Below are 8,179 nucleotides of genomic sequence, written 5' to 3'. Positions count from 1 at the left end.
GGTGAATATGAAGGGGAAGTAAGAATGATCGCTGTCATGTAAGTCCGGGAGAACAGACCAAGCGAAGTCTAATGCGGCGGAGGAAGAGCAGACTGAGAGATCGATGCAAGAGAGAGTGCGAGTCCGAAGATCAAAATGGGTGCGAGTACCTGTATTTAAAACATGGAGGTGGTGGGTGGCAAGAAAAGCCTCTAACTGAATGCCACGGGAATCACAGTGAGACCCCCCAGAGGAAGTGGTGGGCATTAAAATCGCCAAGTAACAGAATCGGTGGTGGTAATGACGAAACAAGAAAGGCAATATCCAGAATGGATAATGCCCGAGGAGAGAGATATAAAGAACAGAGCATATACCACCTATGCAAGTGGATATGGGCTGCTGTGTAACGCAGCGAGGTACGAACAAATAGCTGATGGTATGGAATATCAGTGCGTAGAAGAAGGGCACTTTCATTAAAGGTCCCATCAGGAAAAGGATCTGAAGAGTACAATAAATTATAGCCTGAGATGGGAGAGATAACAGCAGAGTATAATTTTGGTTCCAGTAAGCAAACACTAACAGGGGAAAACTGGGAGAGTAATATCTGAAGCTCACCCCGATTACCCTGAGGCCGCGTATATTCCACTGTAAATAGGACATGATTGGCAATGATAAAGATAACTGAAATCCGCAGGTAAGGGTTCCTACGGACTAGAGGGGTTAGAAAAGTCCACATGCGGAGGCAGTGGAAAACGTTCAAGCAGCGAAGGAACGGTGTGCTGTGAAGAAAGGAGTTGCGCAGATGGAGCAGAGAGGAGAGAGAAGGAACGGAGGGGGGATCAGTGTCCATTGATGGTTTGGTCTCTGCAATATATTCAGAGATTGCTTCAAGTGTTTCGGAATTCAGAGACGTCGTATGGGAGACAATATTGGAAATGGTAGGGGAAGGATGAGTAAAGATTGGAACTGTATTAGACTGTACCAAGGGAGGGGGGGGGGGCACAACAGGGTGGAGGGAACTGGAGAAGCGTAGAAGAGGACAGAAGAGGCAGAAACTTGGGAGGGAACAGGGGAGGAAGGTACAGCAAGAGGAGGAGGGTAAACCTCTACACTTGTAACAGAGCCAGTGAGAGGGGGAGAACCAGGTACAGAGACATGGAAGGTAAAATGAGGAGGTGGAATATGGGTAGGAGGTGTTAACGGACCTTTTTATGACTTTTGAGAAGTAGAGGGACGATTGGGAGGTGTCATATGAGATCTCGTCAGTACTGAGGCTTGTGAGAGAGAACACGAAGAAGCGAGATCAGACTGAGGTATTCAAGTAGGGACTTCTGAGCCTAGGACAGCAAAAGAATTAGATACAGAGTGACTATGGGAGAGGTAACCATAGAGGTCGTTGCAGATGGGATCCCAGAAGTGGGGGGACGTTTTGAAACACGGGAATAAGAAACACGAGGTAGTCTCCCTTGGAGGCGGAGATGAGAAACTGCCATGGCATAAGGAAGACCTTTTGCCTCTTTTAGGTAACGGATTTCCCGCTCGTTTAAGTAGACTTGACAACGGTGAGAGTACGAAGGGTGAGCCTCATGACAATTATGGAAAGAGGGAGGTCGATTGCAAGATGTAATAGAATGGTCATCGGCACCACAGACTGTGCATTCGGCGATAGATCTGCAATATTTCGCTGGATGGCCAATGCTAATACTATAGTTACAATGATCAGTAAAATATGAAGAAAATAGTCCACATTTGGGGATAATTCTTTCTTTATAGAAAAACAAATACCATTAGTCTGGTGACTCCTATTTTTATACCAAATGCAGATTGAGCCAGAGTTGAAGACTTACAGTTCTACGGAACTCAAATAACTAACTGAAAAAAATAAATTCTTTGTTACCTACTTGAAGGAACTGCTCAGTTATGGAATTCTCTCTTAACTAGTGTAGACAACCTGAAAATATGTACTGATCAAGAACAGGAAAACATCATTTAAACAAAATCACACAATAAAATTCAGTACCATGCAGGATCAACATTTACAAACCAGAGGCATGTTTTAGTCATTAAATTTTCATCATTGTATCGAAACATTTACAACTTTAAAACTTGTCTTCCTCAGCATATCACCATTTAGAAAATGTATTTCACTGCAGAGAAATATTTACAAAATAAACTTTCTTCTACAGAATATTGTAACACGATATTGTGATTTTAGAACTGTCACCCTACTGAAGTAGGGTGAACCAAAAAAGAAACCCTTACACCATCATTCACACAGTCTTATGAGAGGCGCATAGATAAGAGTTCAGATGTCCCTCCAAACAACAAATATCCACACCCCTCCTTTAGGTTCCAGGCACTGCGCATCCCACCTCCAGAACTCAAGTCGGGCCATCTGGTTCCCCTGAATCCCTTAACGAAATCTTAACTTGCTCACACTCCAACAGCTCTTCAAGTCCCAAAAAACCATTTGCCTCTACTCATTCCTATCTAACATGCTCTCACACAAAACCTTTACCCCCTCCCTCTATACTTTCCTAGGATGACCCCTACCTCACCTGCAGATTTATATGCCACACAGGTCATCCTATTTCAATCCATCCTTTCTAAAATGTCTTACTAAAATTTATATGTACTTACTAATAATTATACGCCAATGATGTTTTTTGTAAAATGTTGCACTGCCTGGAGGAAAATAAAAACTTAATTATCCAGTGGAAAAAATGGATAACATATAGTACACTTTTTTTTTTTTATTTCAGATTCTTCATTATCCTCAAGCAAACTAGGATGGGGAAAAAAGATAATATCATCACTATTGAAGAAAATTTAACAACTAAGTCTAAATACAAAAAGTGCAAAACAAAGTTCAAAAGAAAATATTAGGAAATGCAAGGTATATTACTTTATGAAAAACCACAAAACCAATAAAAGTAAAAATGTTTGCTAATACTATAGTTACAATAATTACTAAAATATGAAGAAAATAGTATACATTTGGGGATAATTCTTTCTTTATAGAAAAACAAATACCATTAGTCTGGTGATTCCTATTTTTGATACCAAATGCAGATTGAGCCAGAGTTAAAGACTTACAGTTCTAAGGAACTCAAATAACTGAAAAATATAAATTCTTAGTTACCTACTTGAAGGAACTGCTCAGTTATGGAATTCTCCCTTAACTAGTGTAGACAACCTGAAAATATGTACTGATCAAGAACAGGAAAACATCATTTAAACAAAATCACACAATAAAATTCAGTACCATGCAGGATCAACATTTACAAACCAGAGGCATGTTTTAGTCATTAAATTTTCATCATTGTATCAAAACATTTACAACTTTAAAACTTGTTTTCCTTAGCATATCACCATTTAGAAAATTTATTTCACTGCAGAGAAATATTTACAAAATAAACTTTCTTCTACAGAATATTGTAACACGATATTGTGATTTTAGAACTGTCACGCTACTGAAGTAGGGTGAACCAAAAAAGAAACCCTTACACCATTATTCACACAGTCTTATGAGAGGCGCATAGATAAGAGTTCAGATGTCCCTCCAAACAGCAAATATCCACACCCCTCCTTTAGGTTGCAGGCACTGCACAACCCACCTCCAGAACTCAAGTCTGGCTATATGGTTCCCCTGAATCCCTTCACGAAATCTAAACTTGCTCACACTTCAACAGCTCTTCAAGTCCCAAGAAACCATTTGCTTCTACTCATTCCTATCTAACATGCTCTCACACAAAACCTTTACACCCTACCTCTACTTTCCTGGGATGACCCCAACCCCACCGTACCTCCCCAGCAGATTTATATACCACCCAGGTCATCCTGTTTTAATCCATCCTTTCTAAAATGTCTTGCTAAAATTTATATGTACTTACTAAATAATTATACGCCAATGATGTAACATGTTGCACTGCCTGGAGGAAAATAAAAACTTAATTATCCAGTGGAAAAAATGGATAACATATAGTACACTTTTTTTTTATTTCAGATTCTTCATTATCCTCAAGCAAACTAGGATGGGGAAAGAAGATAATATCATCACTATTGAAGAAAATTTAACAACTAAGTCTAAATACAAAAAGTGCAAAACAAAGTTCAAAAGAAAATATTAGGAAATCCAAGGTGTATTACTTTATGAAAACTACAAAACAAATAAAAGTAAAAATGTTTGCTAATACTATATTATTATTATTATAATCAAAAAGAAGCGCTAAGCCACAAGGGCTATACAGCGCTGCAGAGTAGGGAAGGAAGCGAGGGTATTGGGTGGCAGAAAGGAGGAGGGATGATCAGTAGGTTACAGAAAACAGCGGGGCAGGGGATAGTACGGGGGTAGAGGGTAGCAAGAGATTGAAGTAGAAAGGGCTGAAGGTATCAGAATTGGTGATGTAAGTCAGTTGTTGTCAAAAAGTCAATGAGAGAGTCCGGATGAAAGGTGGGTCCATCAGCGAGAAGGTAAGGTAAAGAGAGAGCAGGGGAGCGTAGACGACGACAGAGGTAAATTCTGCGTGCTCGTTGATGAAGTGGGCAGTCCAACAGAATGTGGCTGACTGATAATGGAGCTTGGCAATTCTCACAGAGAGGAGCAGGGCGCCTCTCCATGAGATATCATGAGTAAGACGAGTATGGCCAATGCAAAGACGGGAGAGAGTACTCTCCCAACCTCGACACTGGTGATAAGAAGACGGCCAGTAACCTATACTCGGTTTAATAGATAGAAGTTTGTTGCCGAGCATAGCGGACCAACTTTGTTGCCAACGGGTGTGAAGATATTGCAGCAAAATAGTCCGTAAATGGAATACCTTTATATGAAACTGGTAGGTCATGTACTGCTGACCGCGCAGCAGTGTCTGCCTGTTCATTGCCCTGTACGTCGACATGACCAGGGACCCAACAAAAAACAATATCTTTATGCTTGGTAAAGATGCGGCGTAGCCAAAGTTGGATACGGAGGACTAAGGGGTGAGGTGTATCAAATTTCTGTATAGCCTGTAAAGCACTAAGGGAGTCTGAGACAACCACAAATGATGACACAGGCATAGATGCAATACGGATAAGTGCTGCAAGGATGGCATACAATTCAGCAGTAAAAATACTAGCCCAAGATAGTAAATGCCCTCGTATGACGCTGTCCGGAAACACTGCTGTGAATCCTACGCCGTCAGAAGACTTAGAGCCATCTGTGTACACAGCAATGGAACGAGAAAGAGTGGAAGTGGTCAAGAAAAAGAGAGCGGGAAGCGACCGTAGACAGTTGGGCTTTCGAGCAACGGAGAGAGAAAGAACAGACTCGAGCAGCTGGAACTTCCCAGGGGGGTAGGGAAAAGTGAGATGCTACATGAACATAGAAAGGTGGTAAATGAAGAGAAGACGAGAGAATGAAGGCGAAGAGAGAAGGGACGGAGTAAACAGGGGCGGCGAACAAATAAAGGATGTCTACTAATATCAGTGACCATTCTATAAATGGAAGGATTGCGGAGATCGTGAGAGCGTACATAGTAGCGAAGGCAATGGGCATCACGGCGATCGGATAAGGATGGAACGTTCGCTTCTGCACAGAGGCTCTCAAAAGGGGAAGAGCGAAAAGCACAAAGGCATACACGTAATCCTTGGTGATGAATGGGGTTAAGGCTAGAGAGAGTAGCAGGAGATGCCGCTGAATAGATCTGGTCACCATAATCAAGTTTTGATAAAATAAGGGTGGAATGTAGGTGAAGGAGGGTTCGACGATCAGCTCCCCATGAAAGATAAGCAAGGGTTTTAAGAAGGTTCAGCAGGCTGTCACAAGTTGCCTTCAGAGAGGAAATGTGAGGTTTCCAGGATAACCTATGGTCAAAGAGGAGGCCCAGAAACTTGACTATCACGTTCAGGGATACGGGAGCCATAGAGGTACAAAGGATGATTGGAGATGACAGAGCGTCTAGTGAAAGTAATTTGGTGGGTTTTAGTGCTGGAAAATTTAAACCCATGTGTGGTGGCCCAATTGGAAACACTGTCGACCGCATGCTGGAGAGAAACTGTAATGAGATGACAGTCAGCGCCTGCACAGGCAATAGCAAAGTCATCAACAGAGTGATGACCAAATATGTGATGGAAGACTAGAGGCCAAATCATTAATAGCAAGGAGAATAAGTGTTGTGCTCAGAACACATCCCTGGGGGACACCTTCAGCTTGGATAAAGTCCGGGGAGAGCACATTATTAACCCGAACACGGAAATGCCCGTCAGTTAAAAAGTTCTTAAGGAAGGATGGTAGATTGCCTCGAAGGCCTAAGGAGTGGGCTTGGGCTAAAATATTATACCTCCAAGTTGTGTCATATGCCTTCTTGTTGCGAATAAGAAATTTTTTTTTAAAGAACTTCAGAATGTGGCCTGTTACCATTTATTTCTTATGCAACAAGATTTTTGGATCAAAATTCTTTAAAGGTCTTTTAGAGTCTAGGGGAAATAATTTCAACTGGGAAACTCCATAGAATATTAAAATTTATTAAAACTATTTAAATACAATACTTTTATCTTCTCTTTGTAGTTAATTTAACTTAATACTTAGTACAATAAAATTACCATATACATTTAGTTCCAAATCATGGAAATGTCATATTAATAAGGAAGTTTAGTTATTCTTCCTGTATCTAAGTCCTCATTAATATTTACATCTCTTTCTTAACAAGACTGCAAACTCAAAATACAAAAGGTACAAGATTTAACAAGACCTTTGAATCTGGCCGTATAGTATCTCTATGGATTACTGAACTGACCAAGAATATAAATATCAAAAGAGTCTTTCAAAGCAATGAGGAACAAATTGAGTCAGCTCTATAGTCCAATTCTCAAAACCATTCAACTGTACACCGTAAGAGCCAATATACGATCAGTTGTCAGGGCTAGAGCAGGGAGCAGACTGACTACTTGCCAGTCTGTTGACGTGTTGTCAGGTTGGATCAGCTGAGCCACGTCAGCCAGCCGGACATAAACAATTGAACAATTCACCGGATGGTTCCGAGACAAACTCAATATACACAAGAAATCCTACCTAACCATAATAGTAAAATAATAGTGATAATTACAAAAGTGATAATAACGATAACAGTGATAATAACAATAATAGTGATAATACCATGGTATTTTTCATATATTAACAGATAATAATATAACGCCGAAAGTCTCTATTTTAGCTATGAACGGGGACTTTCGCGCTATAATATTAAGTGATGAACACATGCTCTTACAATATTTAAATAACACAGGATGACCAATTTCAAAGATATAACACTTCTCAAGGTCAAAAAATATGGCAATAACTGAGTGGTTATTCGTAAAGGCATTACGAACATACGTATCCAACCGTAATAAGGGGTCTATGGTAGAACGTCCCTTACGAAAGCCATATTGACGAGTGGACAGACTGTTGTCTCTAAATACCACACTAAACGTCTATTTAACAGGCGTTCCATCACTTTGCAAACTGCACTGGTAAGAGCAATGGGACGATAGTGGGAGGCTTCATGTCCCGTAGTGCCTTTTTTGCAGAAAGGGAGAACAATGCCAGATTTCCACAGCTGTGGAAGAGCTCCTTGTGACCAAATAAGATTGTAAAGGCGTAGGAGGACTGCAAGGGCTGACTGATGTAAATGTTGTAGCATACGAATATGAATGTCGTCGGGCCCGGCTGCCGATTATCAGCAAGCTGATAGTGTTGCCTCCAGTTCTTGAAGTGTAAAAGGCACATTATACTGTTCTTCTCTGAGAGAACAAAAGTCCAAGGGTGCTAACTCTCTGGCAGACTTTCAGTAAAGAAACGAGGGGCATGGATGGAGTCCCTGAGAAATACAGACCAGATGATTGCCAATTTCATTGGCAACATCTAGTGGGTTTGCTATATCAACACCGGCAACCCGCAGAACAGGAGCCGGGTCAGGAGAATATTTACCACTCAGTTTTCGTACTTTTTTCCAGACTGCACTCATAGAGGAAGCAGAGGTGATGGTGAAGACAACCTCGCAAGCAAGTGCGTTTAGCGTCACTGATGACACGGCGAGCGATCGCACGCTTCTGCTTAAAATCAAGAAGTCTCTCGGTGGTTCTATTGTACCGGTACCTGCCCCATGCAGCGCGTTTCAAACGTACTGCACGAGCACAAGCAGAAGACAACCAAGGCACACATTTCTGAGAATGCCTGCCC

This window comes from Cherax quadricarinatus, chromosome 24 (assembly GCF_038502225.1).
Source record: "Cherax quadricarinatus isolate ZL_2023a chromosome 24, ASM3850222v1, whole genome shotgun sequence".
Lineage (NCBI taxonomy): Eukaryota > Metazoa > Arthropoda > Malacostraca > Decapoda > Parastacidae > Cherax > Cherax quadricarinatus.
This window is presented reverse-complemented; position numbering follows the sequence as displayed.